The sequence below is a fragment of the Sciurus vulgaris genome (genome assembly GCF_902686455.1).
Source record: "Sciurus vulgaris genome assembly, chromosome: 15".
NCBI lineage: Eukaryota > Metazoa > Chordata > Mammalia > Rodentia > Sciuridae > Sciurus > Sciurus vulgaris.
In genome coordinates, this window is record NC_136476.1 from 62,472,088 (window position 1) to 62,493,708 (window position 21,621).

The following is a 21,621-nucleotide window of genomic DNA, read 5'->3' on the forward strand; positions in this document are numbered from 1 at the left end:
AGGCAATCCTTAACAGGGAGAGTGAGGCAGCAGGTACCATAATACCAGACCTTAAACTATACTACAGAGTAATAGTAGCAGAGACAGCATGGTATTGGCATCAAAATTGACAGGTACAGAATAGAAGACACAGAGACAAACCCACATAAATACATTTATCTCATACTAGACAAAGGTGTCAAAAACATACAATGGAGAAAAGATAACCTCTTCCACAAATGGTGCTAGGACAATCCATATGCAACAAAATGAAATTTAACCCTATCTCTTACCCCATACACAACACAAAATGGATAAAGGACCTAGGAATAAGACCAGAAACCCTGAACCAAATAGAAGAAAAAGTAGGCCCAAATCTTTATCATGTCAGCTTAGTACCAGACTTCCTTAACAAGACTCCCAAAGCACAAGAAATAAAATCAAGAATCGATAAATGGGATAGATTCAAACTAAAAAGATTTTTTTTTTTTCAGCAAAGGAAACAATCAGTAACAAAAAGACAGAACCTAAAGAGTGCTAGAAAATCTTTACCACACACTTCAGATAGAGCACTAATCTCCAGGATTTACAAAGAAGTCAAAAAACTTTACACCAAAAATACAAAGAACCCAATCAATAAATGGGGTAAGGAACTGAGCAGATACTTCACAGAGGAAGATATACAAGCAATCAACAGATATATGAAAAAATGTTCAACATCTATAACCATTAGGAAAATGCAAATTGAAACTACCCTAAGATTTCATCTCACTCCAATTAGAATGGCTATTATCAAGAATACAAGCAACAGGTTGGACTTCCCTCAAACACAACACCCACTGCTTCTTGATCCCAAACTGCCTGCAACTGCGCCCACAGGTTGTTTCCCGACTCAATACCCATGCCCCACTCGGACTCCCTGCTGTGGCTCCCTTGGGTGTTTGGAGGCTGGTGCAGACAGCTTGAATTATCCCTGAGGGCATGGCCACCATCTATGGGTGAGGTGGTTCCCCTCCTGAGATGCCTGTGGGAGAATGTTTGACAGGTACCTTGCTTTCATTGGGATACTGAAGACTGGGAGGTCTGAGTGGGGGATGGCTATTGCAGAATTTTTTATTTCTTTTTTTTCTTCTCACTCTATTTTCCTTTTATTTACCTGTTTCCTTAAAGTCTCTTTCTCCTTTTTTTTCTTAATGAACAACTTCTTTTGATCTCGCTATCACTCTTGCCTTGATACAGTACCTCTGTATGCTCCCTTTTATTCCATTTACAGTTACATCCTAAGCCCCTCCCCATCCTCATTGTCCACCATTAGAAATTATAGAACTCATTACAAGCCTATTGGCTATACTGTAGATTATAATCAAACTCATCCTATTTGTTAATTGCAATACTGTTAACATCTTCATAGGGTCTATCTGGTTTAGGGCTGCATATTGTTAGCTAATATTGATCTCTGCCTCAAAGAAGAGACATTGGAAACATGCAGGGTCACAATTAGCCTACGGGGCTAAGCTGCTATACCTCACATCTTCATCGCTAGAAGGGAAGATACACGAACAACATGAAAAAACAGGAAAAGAAAGTGTCCTTAACCAAGATGCTATTTAGATAGAATCCAATGGCCGCATGGTAGTAGAAATGACAGAAAAGGAGTTTAGAATATATATAATTAAAGTGATTATGAAGCAAAGGATGAGATAAGAGAGAAAATGCAGGCAATGTATTATTACTACTCCAATAAAGAGATAAAAGAGCAAATGCAGGAAGCAAAAAAGCATTTCAATAAAGAGATTGAGATTCTGGAAAAAAAAAAAAAGAAATACTTGAAATGAAAGAAACAATAAATCAAATTAAAAACTCAATAGAAAGCATTACCAACAGACTAGATCTCATGGAAGACAGAATCTCAGACAATGAAGACAAAATATTTAATCTTGAAAATGAAGTTGACCAAACTCAGAAAATGGTAAGAAGTCATGAAAGGAACCTAATAGAATTATTAGATATCATAAAAAGACCCAATTTATGAATTATTGGGATTAAGGAAGGCACAGAGATACAAACCAAAGGGTTAAATGACCTGTTCAATGAAACAATATCAGAAAATTTCCCAAACCTGAAGAATATAATGGAAAATCAACTATGAGAGGCATTAAGGAACACCAAATGCACAAAATTACAAGAGATCCACACCAAGTCACATTATAATGAAATGCCTAACATCCAAAATAAAGATAGGATTTTAAAGGTTGTGAGAGAAAAGCATCAGATTACATATAAGGAGAAACCAATACAGATATCAGCAGATTTCTCAGCCTGGACACTAAAAGCTAGAAGGGCCTGGAACCATATATTTCAAGCTCTGAAAGTACATAGATGCCAGCCAAGAATCTTATACCTAACAAAACTAACCTACAGATTGATGATGAAATACAATCTTTCTAGGATAAACAAAAGTTAAAAGAATTTACAAATAGCCTGTCCTGCAGAACATTCTCAGCAAAATATTTCATGAGGAGGTAGTGAAAAGCAACAATATGGTAGAGGGTTTCAAGATGGTGGACTAGAGGGTGGCTGCATTTCATGTTGCTTCAGGACTAAGGATTCAAAAGAGGAGAAATTGAGAGACTTGGGACCAACTCAAAGCAGCCGGGTGACTCTCTTCCGTTGGGGAGGCATCCTGGATGGGGCGGTAGTCCCGGAACGCAGGGAACTTTGTGAAGTAGAGCTGCCCGGCAAGACACCCCTCCCCCCACTGGAGCAGTGAACTCGGACAAATGGCAGCGTCGTAGAGGAGGCCACTCAGCACAGCGCTGGGACTCGGAGCAACCACTGGGGCTCCAGGCGGTAGCCCAGAGGAGGGGCTGCGAGGAGAGCTGTTTGGACTCAGAGCGACCACTCCTGACACTTGGGCCTGCACTGAGGAGGAGGAGGAGGAGCAGCATGGCGAGGCGCTTGGACTCGGAACAGCTGCACCAGGGCTACAGGCGGTTGCCAGAGGAGGAGCTGCGCGGCAAGCTGTTTGGACTCAGAGCAACCACTCCTGAACGCCGGGGCCTGCCCGGAGGAGGAGGAGTGCGGCAGGTCACATGAACTTGCAGTGACTGCATTGGAGCTCCAGGTGGCTGCTCAGAGGAGGAGGCGAGGTGAGTTGTTTGGACTCAAAGCGACCGCTCCTCAACACCGGGGGGCTGCCTGGAGGAGGAGCATGGTGGGTCGCTTGGTCTCGAGTGGCCGCACCAGAGCTCCAGGCGGCTGTCCAGAGGAGGCGTGCAGCGGGTCACGTGGAATCAGAACGACTCAGAGCAACTCAGAGTGACCACTCCTGAACACCCGGGGGGCTACCTGGAGGAGGAGGAGGAATGGGGTGGGTCACTTGGACTCGGAGTGACTGCCCAGGGCTACGGGCAGTTGGCGGGAGGAGGAGGCGTGCAGTGAGTTGCTTGGACTCCTGGCGACCGCACCGGAACACCAGGCAGCTGTCTGGAGCAAGAGGCGAGTGGCGGGTCTCTGGGACTTGGAGCGATTGTACGGGGCTCCAGGTGGCTGATCAGAGGAGCAGCCGCATAGCCAGGCGATTAGGTGCTGAGCAGGGTCCCAGGACCTAGGAGGCTTCTTGGTGGAAGAGCCGCACAGAGACATGCTTAGGGGTGGAGTGAAGGTTCCAGGACTATGGGCAGATTCTCTGAGGAGGGGTAGCCTAAGGAGATTCATCTGCAAAGGGTGAGGCTCCCAGGCCAAGGAGGTGGGTCCGGGCCCCTGGGAACGTTGCAGAGGAAGGCAGCCCAGCCCAGGTGGTAGCTGTAAATTGAGGGGAACCTTTAGGAGGGGAACTGACCAGCGAGACCTCCCCACCAGGTGAGTCTTCCCTGCCGGGTAAGGTTTTCCCACAAAGAGGTAAAATCAGAGACACAGGCCCAAACAGGCCTTGCCTCAGCCCACAGCCTAGTTCCCCTTTGGATGACCATTGGTCAACAAGTGGAGGTACCTCTGCCCATTAGCAGGGAATATACCCCACCTGAAGGCCACCACTCCTAGAGAGGCAGCTTCCAAGTGGAGCACCGCACTATCAACTTCCTCCAAGAATTAAGCCTACTGAAGGCTAAGAGGGGATACACTAGAAATCTTCAGGGACATTATAAGTCAATAGAGGAAATCTGCAATATCTCAGTGGTCCTGATACCTGAATAATATGAGAAAAGGGAAGAAAATGCCCCAAACAAATCTAGATGTTATATCAATAAAACCCAATGACAGCATGGCAGAAGAAATGACAGAAAAGGAGTTCAGAATGTACATAATTAATATGATCAGAGAAGCAAACGATGAGATGAAAGAGCAAATGCAGGCACTGAATGATGAGATGAAAGAGCAAATGCAGGCATTGAATGATCGCACCCATCGACGGTTAAAAGAGCAAATACAGGAAGCAAAAGATCATTTCAATAAAGTGAGATATTGAAAAAAAAAAAACCAAACAGAAATCCTTGAAATGAAGGAAACAATAAACCAAATTAAGAACTCGATAGAAAGCATATCCAATAGGATAGAACACCTGGAAGACAGAACCTCAGACATTGAAGACAAAATATTTAACCTTGAAAACAAAGTTGAACAAACAGAGAAGATGGTAAGAAATCATGAACAGAATCTACAAGAACTATAGGATATCATGAAAAGACCAAATTTAATTATTGGGATTGAGGAAGGCCTAGAGAAACAAACCAAAGGAATGAACAATCTGTTCAATGAAATAATATCAGAAAATGTCCCAAATCTGAAGAATGAAATGGAAAATCAAGTTCAAGAGGCTTATAGGACTCCAAATACACAAAATTACAACAGACCCACACCAAGGCACATTATAATGGAAATACCTAACATACAAAATAAAGACAGAATTTTAAAGGCTGGAGAGAAAAGAACCAAATTACATTCAGGGGGAAACCAATACGGATATCAGCAGATTTTTCAATCCAGACCCTAAAAGCTAGAAGGGCCTGGAACAACATTTTTCAAGCCCTGAAAGAAAATGGATGCCAACCAAGAATCTTATACCCAGCAAAACATACCTTCAAATTTGACAATGAAATAAAATCCTTCCATGATAAACAAAAGCTAAAAGAATTTACAAAAAGAAAGCCAGCATTACAGAACATTCTCAGCAAAATATTCCATGAGGAAGAGATGAAAAACAAAGAAGCAAATCAGCAAAGTGAGTAATTATCCTAAAGGATAATCAAGTAAAGGAGGAACCAAGTCGTGTCAAATAAATAAATAAATAAATAAAATTTTAAAAATGAACCAAATGACTGGGAAACCAAATCATATCTCAATAATAACCCTGAATGTTAATGGCCTGAATTCATCAATCAAAAGACACAGACTGGCAGATTGGATCAAAAAGAAAGATCCAACAATATGTTGCCTGCAAGAGACTCACCTCATAGAAAAAGATACTCATAGACTAAAGGTGAAAGGATGGGGAAAAATATACCATGCACATGGACTCAGCAAAAAAGCTGGAGTATCCATCCTCATTTCAGATAATGTGGACTTCAAGCCAAAGTTAGTCAGAAGGGATAAAGAAGGACATTTCATACTGCCTAAGGGAAGCATAAATCAGCAAGATGTAACAATCATAAACATCTATGCCCCAAACAGTGGCTCATCCATGTATGTCAAACAAATCCTTCTCAATTTCAGAAACCAAATAGACCACAACACAATAATACTAGGTGATTTTAACACACCTCTCTCACCACTGGACAGATCTTCCAAACAAAAATTGAATAAAGAAACCATAGATCTCAATAACACAATCAATAATTTAGACTTAACGGACATTTATAGAATATACCATCCAACCAAGAGCGAATACACTTTCTTCTCAGCAGCATATGGATCCTTCTCTAAAATAGACCATATATTATGCCACAAAGCTAATGTTAGCAAATACAAGAAGATAGAGACACTAGCATGTATTCTATCAGATCATAATGGATTGAAGTTAGAAATAAATGAAAGAGTAAAAAACAGAAACTATTCCAACACCTGGAGATTAAACAATATGCTATTATATGATGAATGGATAACAGAAGATATTAGGAAGGAAATTAAAAAATTCTTAGAGGTAAATGAGAACAAAGAAACATCATTTCAAAATCTCTGGGACACTATGAAAGCAGTACTTAGAGGGAAATTTATTTCATGGAGCGCATTTAATAAAAGAAGTAAAACTCAACAAATAAACGACCTAACACTACAGCTCAAAGCCCTAGAAAAAGAAGAACAGACCAGCACCAAAAGTAGTAGAAGACAGGAAATAGTTAAACTCAGAGCTGAAATCAACAAAATTGGAACAAAAGAAACAATACAAAAAATTGACAAAATAGTTGGTTCTTTGAAAAAATAAACAAAATTGATAAACCTTTAGCCACACTAACAAAGAGAAGAGGAGAGAAAACCCAAATTACTAAAATTTGGAATGAACAAGGAAATATCACAACAGACACGATTGAAATACAAAACATAATTAGAAGTTATTTTGAAAATCTATACTCCAACAAAATAGAAAATTTTGAAGGCATCAACAGGTTTCTAGAGACATATGAATTGCCTAAACTGAACGAGGAGGACATACACAACTTAAATAGACCAATTTCAAGCAATGAAATAGAAGAGGTCATCAAAAGCCAACAACAAAGAAAAGTCCGGAACCAGATGGGTTCTCAGCCGAGTTCTACAAAACCTTTAAAGAAGAGCTCATTCCAGTACTTCTCAAAGTATTCCATAAAATAGAAGAGGAGGGAACCCTCCCAAACTCATTCTATGAAGCCAATATCACCTCTGATACCTAAACCAGACAGAGACACATGGAGGAAAGAAAATTTCAGACCAATATCCTTAATGAACATCGACACAAAAATTCTCAACAAAATTTTAGCAAATCGCATACAAAAACATATTAAAAAGATAGTGCACCATGATCAAGTGGGTTTCATCCCAGGGATGCAAGGTTGGTTCAACATCAGGAAATCAATAAATGTCATTCACCATATCAACAGACTTAAAGTCAAGAATCACATGATTATTTCAATAGATGTAGAAAAAGCATTTGATAAAATACAGCACCCCTTCATGCTCAAAACACTAGAAAAACTAGGGATAGTGGGAACATTCCTTAACATTGTAAAGGCCTTTTATGCTAAGCCCATGGCTAATATCATTCTAAATGGTGAAAAACTGAAAGCATTCCCCCTAAAAACTGGAACAAGGCAGGGATGCCCTCTTTCACCACTTCTATTCAATATCGTCCTTGAAACTCTAGCCAGAGCAATTAGACAGACCAAGGAAATCAAAGGGATATGAATAGGAAAAGAAGAACTCAAACTATTCCTATTTGCTGATGATATGCTTATATACTTAGAGGAACCAGGAAATTCCACCAGAAAACTTTTAGAACTCAGAGGTGAATTCAGTAAAGTAGCGGGATATAAGATCAATGCACATAAATCTAATGCATTTTAATACATAAGTGATGAATCTTTGGAAAGAATAATGAGGAAAACTACCCCATTCACAATAGCCTCAAAAAAAATAAAATTCTTGGGAATCAATCTCACAAAAGAGGTGAAAGACCTCTACAATGAGAACTACAGTACACTAAAGAAAGAAATTAAAGAAAACCTTAGAAGATGGAAAGATCTCCCATGTTCTTGGATAGGAAGAATTAATATTGTCAAAATGACCATACTACCTAAAGTGCTATATAGATTCAATGCAATTCCAATTAAAATCCCAATGACGTACCTTACAGAAATAGAGCAAGCAATTACGAAATTCATCTGGAAGAATAAAAAACCCAGAATAGCTAAAGCAATCCTTAGCAGGAAGAGTGAAACAGTGGGTATCGCAATACCAGATCTTCAACTCTACTACAAAGCATAATAACAAAAACAGCATGGTATTGATACCAAAATAGAAAGGTAGGTCAATGGTACAGAATAGAGGACACAGGCACAAACCCAAATAAATACAATTTTCTCATACTAGACAAAGGTGCCAAAAATATGCAATGGAGAAAAGATAGCCTCTTCAACAAATGGTGCTGGGAGAATTGGAAATCCATATGCAACAGAATGAAACTAAACCCATATCTCTCACCATGCACAAAACTAAACTCAAAATGGATTAAGGACCTCGGAATCAGACCAGAGACCTGCAAATTATAGAAGAAAAAGTAGGTCCAGATCTTCAACATGTCAGCTTAGGACCAGACTTCCTCAACAGGACTCCCATAGCACAAGAAATAAAAGCAAGAATTAATAACTGGGATAGATTCAAACTAAAAAGCTTTCTCTCAGCAAAGGAAACTATCAGCAATGCGAAGAAGGAGCCTACAGAGTGGGAGAAAATCTTTGCCAATCATACTACAGATAGAGCACTAATCTCCAGAATCTATAAAGAACTTAAAAAACTCTACACCAAGAAGGCAAATAATCCAGTCGACAAATGGGCTAAGGAAATGAATAGACACTTCACAGAAGAAGATCTACAAGCAAGCAACAATCATATGGAAAAATGTTCAACATCTCTAGTAATAAGAGATATGCAAATCAAAACCACCCTAAGATTCCATCTCACCCCAATTAGAATGGCGATTATCAAGAATACAAGCAACAACAGGTGTTGGCGAGGATGTGGGGAGAAAGGTACACCCATACATTGCTGGTGGGGCTGCAAATTAGTCGCAGCCACTCTGGAAAGCAGTGTGGAGATTCCTTAGAAAACTTGGAATGGAACCACCATTTGACCCAGCTATCCCACTCCTTGGTCTATACCCAAAGGACTTTAAATCAGCATACTACAGAGATACAGCCACATCAATGTTCATAGCTGCTCAATTCACAATAGCCAGATTGTGGAACCAACCTAGATGTCCTTCAATTGATGAATGGATAAAGAAACCATGGTATATATATATATACGATGGAATATTACTCTGCCATAAAGAATGATAAAATTATTGCCTTTGCAGGCAAATGGATGAAATTGGAGAATATCATGCTAAGTGAGATAAGCCAATCTCAAAAAACCAAAGGACGAATAATCTCGCTGATAAGTGGATGATGACACATAAGAGGGTGGGTCGGAGGGGTTAGTGTTAGGGCTAGGGTGGGGGCAAGAATGGCGGAAGGAAGGACTGTATAGAGGGAAAAGAGGGGTGGGAGGGGTGGGGGGAAGGGAAAAAATAACAGAATGAATCAAACAACATTACCCTATGTAAATTTATGATTACACAAATGGTATGCCTTTACACCATGTACAAACAGAGAAACAACATGTATCCCATTTGTTTACATAAAAAAAAAAAAAAAAGAAAAGCAACAATACAAGTGAGCATAGGGAGGAACGACCCTAAAGGAAAAGCCAATTGAAGGACAAGTTAAAAACCAAAAATATGGCAAAATTACCAGGAATACAAATCATATCTCAATAATAACCCTGAATGGCAATGACTAAACTCAATAATCAAAAGTCATACACTGGAAGATTGGATTAAAAAGAAAGACCCAACAATATGCTACCTTCAAGAGACTCGTCTCATAGAAAAAGACATCCATGGACTAAAGGTGAAAGGATGGGGAAAAATATACCATGCACATGGACCCAGTAAAAAGCAGGGGTCTCCATCCTCATATCGGATAAAGTGAACTTCAAACCTCATTTAGTCAGAAGGGATAAAGAAGGACATTTCATACTGCTTAGGGGAAGCATAAATCAGCAAGACATAACGATTTTAAATATTTATGCACCAAACAATGGAGTATCTATGTACATCAAACAAACCCTTCTCAATTTCAAGAATCAAATAGATCACAACACAATAATATTGGGTGACTTTTACACATCACTCTCACCACTGGATAGATCCTCCAAACAAAAACTGAATGAAGAAACTATAGAATTAAATAATACAATCAATAATATAGACTTAACAGATATATAGAGAGTATTTCATCCATCATCAAGCAAATACTCTTTTTTCTTGGCAACTCATGGATCCTTCTCCAAAATAGAGCTTATGCTATGCCACAAAGAAGTCATTTGTAAATACAAAAAAATAGAGATACTAACTTGTATCCTGTCAGAACATAATGGAATACAATTAGAAATGAATGATTAAATAAAAAATAAAACTACTCCAACACCTGAAGACTAAATAATATGCTATTGAATGATATGATGATAACAAAAGACATCAGGGAGGAAATTAAAAAATTCTTAGAGATAAATGAGAACAACAATACAACATAACAAAATCTCTGGGACACTATAAAAAGTTCATTGCATTGAGCTCTTACATTAAAAGAATAAAAAGTCAACAAGTAAATGACCTAACATTATATCTCAAAGCCCTAGTAAAAGAAGAGATGAACACCTAAAGTAGTAGAAGACAGGAAATAATTAAAATCAGAGCTTAAATCAATGAAATTGAAACAAAAGAAACAATTTAAAAAGTTGACAAAAGTTCATTCTTTAAAAAAGTAAACAAAATTGACAAACCCTTAGCCACACTAATGAAGAGAAAGAGAAAATTCAAATTACTAGAATTCATGATGAAAAAGGAAAGATCATGACAGACACCATTGAAATACATAACATAATTGGAAGTTACTTTAAAAATTTGTACTGCAAGAAAATAGGAAATATTGAAGACAGTGACAAATTTTTAGTCAAATGATCCTCCCAAACTGAATCAGAAAGACTTACACAATTTAAACAGATCAATTTCAAGCACCAAAATAGAAAAAGCCATAAAAAGCCTACCAATGAAGAAAAGCCCAGGACCAGATGGACTCTCAGCCGAATTCCCCAAGCCCTTCAAAGAAGAACTAATAACAATACTCCTCAAAGTATTCCAGGAAATAGAAAAGGAGGGAACCCTTCCAAATTCATTCTATAAAGCTAGTATCACTCTGATACCAAAACCAGACGAAGACACATCAAGGAAGGAAAACTTTAGACCAATATCCCTGATGAATATAGTTGCAAAAATCCTTAACAAAATTATGGCAAATCACATACAAACACACATTAAAAAGATAGTGTACCATGATCAACTGGGGTTTATCGCAGGGATGCAAGCTTGGTTTAACACCCAGAAATCAATAATCATAATTCATCATATCAGTAGACATAAGGTTAAGAATCATATGATTATTTCAATAGATGCAGAGAAAGCATTTGATAAAATACAGCATCCCTTCATCATGCTCAAAACAGCAGGAAAAATAGAAATATTAGGAACATATGTCAACATTTTAAAAGCTATCTATACTAAGCCCAAGACCAACATCATTCTAAATGGCGAAAAATTGAAAGCATTCCCTCTAAAAACTGGAACAAGACTGGAATGCCCTCTTTCACCACTTCTATTGAACACCGGCCTTGAAATTCTAGCCAGAGTAATTAAACAGTTCAAAGTAATTAAAGGGATACAAATATGAAAAGAAGAATTCAAGCTGTCACTATTTGCCAATGACATGATTCTATATTTAAATATAGATCCAAAGAACACCACCAGAAAACTTCTAGAACTAATAAATGAATTCGGCAAAGTAGCAGGATATAAAATCAACACTCATAAATCTAATGCATTTCTATTCATAAGTGATGAATCCTCTGAAAGAGAAATTAGGAAAACTCCCCCAATCACAATCACCTTAAAAAAAAATAAAATGAAATAAAACAACAGAGATGGAAGACCTCTACAATGAAAATTACAGAACACTAAAGAAAGAAATTAAAGAAAACCTTAGAAGATGGAAAGCTCTCCCATGTTCTTGGATAGGCAGAATTAATCTTGTCAAAATGGTCATACTACCAAAAGTTAAAATCCCAATGATGTTCCTCACAGAAATAGAGAAAGCAATCATGAAATTCATCTGAAACAATAAGAGACCTCGAATAACCAAAACAATCCTGAGCAGAAAGAGTGAAGCAGGAGGTATCACAATACCAGAACTTAAACTATACTACAGAGCAATAGTAACAAAAACAGCATGGTATTAGCACCAAAATACACAGGCAGACTAATGGTACAGAATAGAAGACACAGAGACAAGCCCTCATAAATACAGTTACCTCATACTAGACAAAGGAGTCAAAAACACACAATGGAGAAAAGATAGCATGTTCAACAAATGATGCTGGGAAAACAGGAAATCCATATGCAATAAAATGAAATTAAAACTCTATCTCTCCCCCTGCACAAAACTCAACTCAAAATGGATCAAGGACCTAGGAATTAGACCAGAAACCATACAACAAAGAGAAGAAAATGTAGGCCAGAATCTTCAATATGTTGGCTTAGGATCAGACTTCCTTAACAAGACTCCCAAAGCACAAGAAATAAAATCAAGAATAAATAAATGGGATGGATTCAAACTAAAAAGATTTTTATAGCAAAGGATACAATCAATAATGTGAAAAGAGAGCCTACAGAGTCAGAGAAAATCTTTTCCACAGGCACTTCAGACAGAGTACTAAATCTCCAAAAAAGAACTTACAAAACTACACCAAAAATAAAAGAATCCAATCAATAAATGGGTCAAGGAACTGGACAGACACTTTACAGAAGAAGACATACAGGTGATTAATAAATATATAAAAATGTGTTCAACATCTCTAGTAATTAGAGTAATGCAAATTAAAACAACTCCAAGATTTCATCTTACTCCAATTAGAATGGCTTTTATCAAGAACACAAACAATAATAGATGTTGGCATGAATGTGAGGAAAAAGGCACAATTTTACATTGCTGATGGAGTTGCAAATTGGTGCAGCCACTCTGGAAAGCAGTGTGGAGATTCCTCAGAAAACTTGGAATGGAACCACCTTTTGACCCAGTTATCCCACTCCTCAATTTATACCCAAAGGACTTAAAATCAGCATACTTCAGTAACACAACCACATTTATGTTTATAGCAGCTCAATTCACAATAGCTAGATTGTGGAACCAACCTAGATGCCCTTCAACAGATGAATGGATTAAGAAACTGTTGCATATATACACAATGAAATATTATTCTGCCATAAAGAAGAATAATATGGCATTTGCAGATAAATGAATGGAACTGGAGAATATCATGCTAAGTTATATAAGCCAAGTCCAAAAAAATCAAATGCCAAATGTTTTCCCTGATAAGTGGATGATGATACAGTGGGTAAGAAAAGAATGGAGGAATTTAGATTACATAGAGGGAAATGAGAGGGAGGAGGGGTGAGGGTATGAAAGATGGTAAAATGAGACAGACATCATTACCCTATGTACATGGATGATTACACAAATGGTATGAATCTATATCATGCGCAACCATAGAAATGAAAAGGTGTACCCCTTTGTGTATAATGAATCAAAATGCAGCCTATAAAAATTTAAAAATAAATAATTTTTTTAAAAGTCAAAAGAATAGAATACAGGCAATAATAGGTGTTGGCGAGAATGTGGGGGAAATTGTACTCTTGTACATTGCTGGTGGGGTTGCAAATTGGTGTAGCCACTCCAGAAAGCTGTATGGAGATTCCTTAGAAAACTTGGAATGGAACCACCATTTGACCCAGCTATCCCACTCCTTGGCCTATACCCAAAGGACTAAAAATCAGCATACTACAGTGACACAGCTACATCAATGTTTATAGCAGCTCATTTCACAATAGCTGGATTGTAGAACCAAACTAGATGCCCTTCAATAGATGAATGGATAAAGAAACTGTTGTATATATACAGAGTGGAATATTACTCAGCCATAAAGAAGAATAAAATTATGGCATTTGGAGGTAAATGGATAGAGTTCGATAATATCATGCCAAGTGAAATAATCCAATCCCCAAAAAACCAAAGGCTGAATGCTTTCTCTGATAAGTGAATGCGGATACATAACAGGGGTTGGGGGAAAATGCAGGAACTTTGGATTGTGTAGAAAGGGAAATGAGTGGAGGGGAGGGTGGAGGGGGAAAGAAAGATGGTGGAATGAGATGGACATCATTACCCTATATACATGGGTATGTACACAAATGGTGTGACTCCACAACATGTACAACCAGAGAAATGAAAAGTTGTACTCCATTTCTATACAATGAATCAAAATGCATACTGTTGTCATGTATAACTAAATAGAAAAGACAATAAAAACATTTAAAAAGTTTTTCTTCTTAGGACATAAGCCAACCACAGATTGTAGAAAATGTAAAATATTTTTAGCTCCAAAACAGTATACCCAATAAAAAAGCAATTTTCTTAGTACTAGTTATGAATGAGTTCTTTCAAATCCCATAAAACATTTTGTAATGATTTTAGTAAGGTAGCAAGGAAGAAAATAAAATTAATTAGGAAGTACCTGATCACTATCTGTGTCTAACAAATATAAAGCAAATTATGAATTTCAAGGTAAATTGTACCAAACATCTCTATGATAGTGTCTCTAGGTTGGCCTGATCTGTCCAATAGATCTGTAATATGAGTAGATTCTGAGACAAAAATACTCGGGCCAAGGTTTTGGAGACGACCCAGTTCTCAGCAGAAAGCTTCATAGATTTTAGCAGACCAAGGTCAATTGTTCCTAAAGATTTTAAGTTCAAAACAACTTTCTGTCTGGATCCCAGTAATAAAAACTTCTGTCATAGGACTTATTTCAAAACTTAAGTTGAAAACACGTACTTGGGAATAAAGCTCTTTTTGTTTTCAGAGAAGATGAGACAACTCTCTGTTCTACGCTATTGGTACCAATGTTATTAACAATAACACCAGATCCTTTCTAAATGGATCCAAATTTTCAAAAATAAGCATGCCACTACTATTCAATATATATGATTATGAATTTATTAAATATTCTACTAAAATTTAACAGCAGTTACATGATTAAGAAATGGTATGTTTCAGATCAATATTTTCCATGGGAACCAGGCAGGCAACAATATAAATCTATAAAGAGCAGAGGAATGCTCTTTATCACTCATGGGGAAATTGGACAGGGACAAATATTAGTTTACTTAGAGGTTTAGTTGACCTTTCATCAGCATCTATTCTATATGCAGAGCATGACTTCCCCAGAGTCTCAAAGTAACCTTTAAAAGGGCACTTAATAACACATTCATAGCAACTTGGGAAATTTGTTATCCTTCAGGACTCAAGAGTATTCACAGATATGAGAGTTTAATATCATATCAAATAATTACATTTTGTCCCAGGTTTATTTAGACTCCAGAAAATAATTTTTGTCAATTCAATTCAAGTAAGAAGTGTGAACTCTAATGTCAGTCTTTTCAGAATCATAACAAACAATGCATGTTGACATTTTCAAACTACTTCAGAATTTTTGAAACCAAGGTGATACCTCTTATTTTAGATTCCAAGTTATTTAACTTTTAAAATAATAGCAATATCTGTAATAGCCCTAAAAGGCCTTAACAAACAAATATCCAGAATGTCTTTTGAAGGAATGTATTAAAATCAATGACATATATAAAAAGACAGAACAACAGAATATCTATGTGCAAATGCCTGGCCATTCAGCAATTATGACTACCAAATTCAGGGCTATGATGGTGAATTAGGGAAGTATTTCAAATTGTTCCTAAGTCTGTATATATTGATTTATTGAACTTTAATTTCTAATTTTAAAGATGAGTGATAGATAAAAGTGTGTGACTTCAAAATACATTCTTTGTGATACACTCCTCATCTCATAAGTGAAGAAGAGGGAACTTCTGATGAAACAATTAGCATGTTCCATTGAGGAACACAGTTTTCTTGTTTGAACATTCATTCTTTTACTTATTATTTATTAATAACATATCATTTTAGGTGAGATGGTCACCAATGCCTTCATAATTAAAAAAAAAAAAAGACAACCATGGAAGTGAAAGATTTGCATGCTAAAAACTATAAACACTGATGAAATAAATTGAAAAGATTCAAATAATGGAAAGATAGCTCATGTTAATGGACTGCAAAAATTAATATGGTTAAAATGTACATATTGAAAAATGCAATTTCAATGCCTATGAATGTTACAATGGCATTATCAACAGAAATTTAAAAGTCAATCCTAAAATTGGTTAGGAAACCAGAAAAGGTCCTGAAGAGCCCAAGCAATTTTTAGCAAAAAGAACAAAATTTGAGGCATCACATCTCTGATTTCAAAATATGTTATTAAATTATCGCAATAACTAACAGTATGATATTGGCCTAAAAACAGACATATCAACTACTAAAATAGAATGGACAGCCCAGAAATAAATCCAAGAATTTGTAGTCAATTGATTTTTCACAAAATAACCTAGCATTTGCAATGAAAAAGGTCAGTATCTTCAATAAATGGTGCTGAGAAAACTGAATATGCAGAAAAAAGAAACTGGACACTTATACCGTATACAAAAATCAACTCAAAACTGATAAAAATAATGGTAGGACTTGAAAATATAATGCTACTAAAAGAAAATATAAAGGCAATGATTTCTTGGAGACAACTCCAAAAGCACAGACAACAAAAGTGAAAATAGACAAAACTGCATCAAACTACAAAGCTTCTACACAGCAAAAGACATAACAGAGTGAAGAGATAACTCACAGATTGGGAGAAAATATTTGTAACCCATACATCTGATAAGGATCTAATATCCAAAATATGTAAGGAATTCAATTCAGAATAATAATCCAAATGTCTCATGGTTAGAGAAGAAGGAAAATTATAACACTGATATATTTTCCAGAATAAAAAATTTAGTAATATGCAGCAAGCTGTACAAAGGGCAATCAGCATTATGTATCATAACAGACTTTAAGTAAATTAAATTATGTTAATAATCATAATATTGAAATCCATGATGGTGACTCATTTATAAAAAAATCTAAAACCAGATCATTCCATCTTATAATAAAAATAAGGAAATGTGCCATTATGCAGGAGCAGGCACTGACTTCCTCAACAAGACACCTATGACTCAAGAAACAAAACCAAGAATCATTAAGTGGTATTGCATCAAATTTAAAAAACGTCTGCTCAGCAAATAATTAAGAGCATGAAGAGAGAGATTATAAAGCGGGAGAAAATCTTTGACAACTGCTCCCCTGGCAGGGGATTAATATCTAGAATATATAAGGAACTCAAAAAACTTAAGATCAATCAATAAATAAGTAAACAAAAGAAGCCAATCAAATATTGAGCAAAAGAAGCAAGCAGACATTTCTTAAAAGAAGAAATACAAATGGCCAACAAATATATGAAAAAATGTTCAACATCTCTAGCAATAAGGGAAATGCAAATCAAAACAGCACTGAGACCTTACTTCTCTCTAATCAGAATGGCAATTATCAAGAACCTAACTAAATAATGCCAGTGAGGAACTAGGGGGAAGGTGTGCTCACACATTGTTGGTGGGACTGCAAATTAGGATAACCCACTGGAAAGCAGCATGGAGATTCCTCAAAAAAGTAGAAACTGAACCACATCCAGCTCTCCTACTCCTAGGTATTTATCCAAAAGAACTAAAATCACCATCTATAGTGATATAGTCACTTATGGAAGCACAATTTACAATAGCCAAATTATGGCATCTGACCAGATGCCTGTCAATAGAAGAATGGATCAAGAAAACGTGCTAAAATAGAATAGACAGTATATTTACACAATGGAGTTTTACTCAGCCATAAAGAATGAAATTATTGCAATTGCAGATAAACGGATGGAAATGGAGAACATGATGCTGAGAAGATCAAGGGTTAAATGTTTTCTCTCATATGTAGAAGCTAGAACAAATTAAAGAAGTCTGGGTAGATCAGATTTCCAGTTACAGGGAAGATCAGTGGAATAGAAGGAGATCCAAAGTGAGGAAGGAAGAGGTTGGGAAGGGGGAGGAAAGAGGAAATGAATTTAACAAAATTCCTTCATTTGAATATATGAATATATCACAGGGAATTTCACCGTTAGGTATGTGTAGAAAGTACCAATCAAAATAAATAAAGGAGTGAAAGAAAGATCAATAGAACAGAGGAGGGAGAATGGGGGAAGGAGGGGGGAAATGTGGGGAGGAATGGGGACCAAAATAAAATTCCACACATATATGATTTTGTCAAAATGAGCTCAACTACTATGTATAACTATAAGGCTCTAATAAAAAATAAGAAAGTATGAAATTGGTTTTTGAAATAATTTTATGGAAATAAAAGGGAAAAGAAGGTTTTACTCCTGTCTATAAATCTCCCTCAGTTTCATTACATTATGTCCTCAATTTGCCCTCACAACCAAGTTTTTCAACAACAAAACCAACACAACAAAGGAGACTATTATGCTAAGGGAAATAAGCCAATTCAAAAAAAAAAATGTCAACGTTCTTTCTGATATGTGGATGCTAACACACAACAAGGAAGGGGAAGGGAAGAATAATAGTTCAGTGAGATAGACAATGGGGAATGAAGGAAGGGAGGGGGGATAGGAATAGGAAAGACAGTGGAATGATCTGACATAACTTTCCTGTGTACATTCTAAGAATACACCACAGTGAATCTCCACATCATGTACAATCACAAGATTGGGTTCCTAATTAGAATAAGATGTATTCCATGTTTGCATAAATATGCCAAAATATACTCTACTGTTATGTATAACTAAAAAGACAAAAAGAAGGGGAAAAAACTATAATATTTGACTCCTAAACACTGAAATTTATTTACTTATTTACTTTTTCCTTATGCACTTCACCAGAGAATGATATTTTGGAGAGACTTGTGAGATGAATTTGAAATAGCAGCAGGAATTTGTGTTTAATTCTTATTTTCCTAATTGATTTCTACATTGTGATTATAAATTATCTTCCCCTGTACCACTTACTTGTTTAAAAATTTTCTTCTCTGCAGATATTTTATTGCTTGATTCACATTCTTGTTCCTAAGATTGAAGGATTCATCATAGGAGTCATTACCCCATAGAATAGGAAGTTACTGTTATTACTAGTAGTATCATCCCTATTTTATCGAGAGGAGGAAATAAGGCACAGAAAAGTTAGGTCATGTAGCTGATAAATTGTTAATGCTTGGGTTTTTTTTTTTTTTTTTTTTTTTTTTTGGAACGTTAGATACATCAGACATCTACAACTTGATTTCTTTAAATACATTTTTTTTAGTTGTAGATGGACACAATACCTTTATTTTATTTATTTATTTTATGTGGTGCTGAGGATGAACCCAGTGCCTCACACATGTGAGGTAGATGCTCCACCACTGAGCCATAACCCCAATCCTAATTCTGGATTTAAACCCAAGCCATACAGGTGCAGTGGTCAAGCTTTAAACGTTCATTTTCAAAGAGAATTGGTTCATAGGCTAGAATAGCCTGTAATCTGATTGACAGTACTAACATTTCAAAAGAAATATCCCTACAAAAAAATGTGACCAATGGCAAGAAGCTACTTCAATGTGATGATTTTAAAACAGTGATTTTGATACTTATACTATGCTTGGAAATTATATGTTTTTATAGCAACAAATATTTCATCATTTGCACTAAATTCTTATAATTCTTATTGCTTCCATTGTATGAGAAGTTCTCATTTTTCTGTACTATTATTTTATTTATTTGATTCACAAAGAATGTTCCTGTTGAAAGTCTTCCTTTAAAAAAAATATAGTAGCTTTAGGACAGATTTGTGCTTTCTACTTTTTCATTAACTTAAGTTTTATCTTTGAAAATATCTTTAACCTTATTTGGATTTATTTTTATTTTTATAATTTTATGAAATAAGAACACAATTATTTAATATTTCACATTTCTCCTGTAGTTCTAACTCTACTGAAGTCATTTAAAGCTGTTTTGCTTCAACTTTTTGTATAGACTTATGAAATCTTTTCATGGGTTTCTAGAGAATATTTTTCATTTCTTTCAATGTCCTCTTTGATACAGGAGGTAGGTAAGTATGTGTCCTTCTCATCTAGTGATTAGGTATTTTTGCTCAATCTCCATTTTTTATTTCCAATTTATTTTATTATAAGAAAATGGGACTTATAATTCTCTAGTTATGAACTTTTTGACAGTCAATTACATGACATGTTTTAAAAGTTGACCAAAAATGAATCAGAAATGTCTTATCACAAGAAAAGAACACATACATAGGCAACTCTTAGATTGTGCTATTTTGTAAATGTTATCAAAAAAGGTGATTTCTCTTTCAGAGGGATGTAAGGTTTTATAAACATACACAAAACATGTATACATATGATAAAGTTTATTTGGTATTATCACAATGTTTTCAATAATTTTAATTTTCTGCCACCCAAATTTAATCAATTCTGGATAAATATTTGTAATTCAATTCTTCTTGCAAATCTAGAATCATTTGTTTTATGGGTTTAGTTTCTGTGTTGTTTCATGTATATGTTTTTATGACTGAAATGGCTTCTTCATAATTATGACAGTTATCATTGGTTGACATACCTATCTTATTTGGTACTTTAATTTCCATCTTTATTATTAATATAACACTTTAGTTTCCTTTTGCTTACCTCTGTGAACTTTTTAGTTTCAACTTTTCTCTTTGTTTTACTACTTATAAATAACATATCTGAGTTTGATTGGAAATGACTTCTAAAGTTTTTTGTTTTTAGAAATATATGACAGTACAGTGTATTTGCATATTATACATATATGGAGTGCATCCCATTCCAATTAGGACCCCATTCTTGTGGTTGTACATAATATGGAGTTACACTGGGTGTGTATCATTTAGGAGCAATTAATTCCAATTCATTTAGTATGTCCAGTTCATTCTACTGTCTTTCCCATCCCCATACCAACCTCCTTCCCTTCATTCCCCTTTGTCTAATCCAATGAACTTCTATTCTTCCCTCCCCTCCCTTGTTGTGGGTTAGCATCCACATATCAGAGAGAGCATTCAGCCTTTGTTTTGGGGGGGACTACTTATTTCACTTAGCATATTTTCCAGTTTCCATTCATTTACTACCAAATGTCGTAATTTTATGATTCTTTATGTTTGAGTATATATACCACATTTTCTTTACCCATTCATCTGTTTAAGGGCACCTAGGTTTGTTACATACCTTGGCTACCGTGAATTCAGCTGCTATGAACATTGATGTGGCTGTGTCACTGAAGTGTGATGATTTTAAGTCCTTCAGTTATAAACCAAGGAGTGGGATAACTGGGTCAAATGGTGGTTCCATTCCAAGTTTTCTAAGCAATCTCCATACTGCTTTCCATCTTGGTTGCACCAACTTGCAGTCCCAATAGCAGTGTATAAGTGAACCTTTCTCCCCATATCCTCAGTGTGGTTTTTATTTGCATTTCTCTAATTGCTAGAGATGCTGAACATTTTTTCATATATTATTTGTTGGTCATTCGTATCTCTTCTTCAGCAAAATGCCTGTTCAGTTCCTTTGCCCATTTATTGATTGGGTTATATGTTTGTTTTTGTTGTTAAGTTTTTTGAGTTCTTTATATATCCTAGAGATTAAGGCTTTATCGAGGTGCAGGTGGCAAAAATTTTCTCCCATTCTGTAGGCTCTCTGCATGTTCTCGATTTTTTTCCTTTTCTGTGAAGAAACTTTGTATGTTGATGCC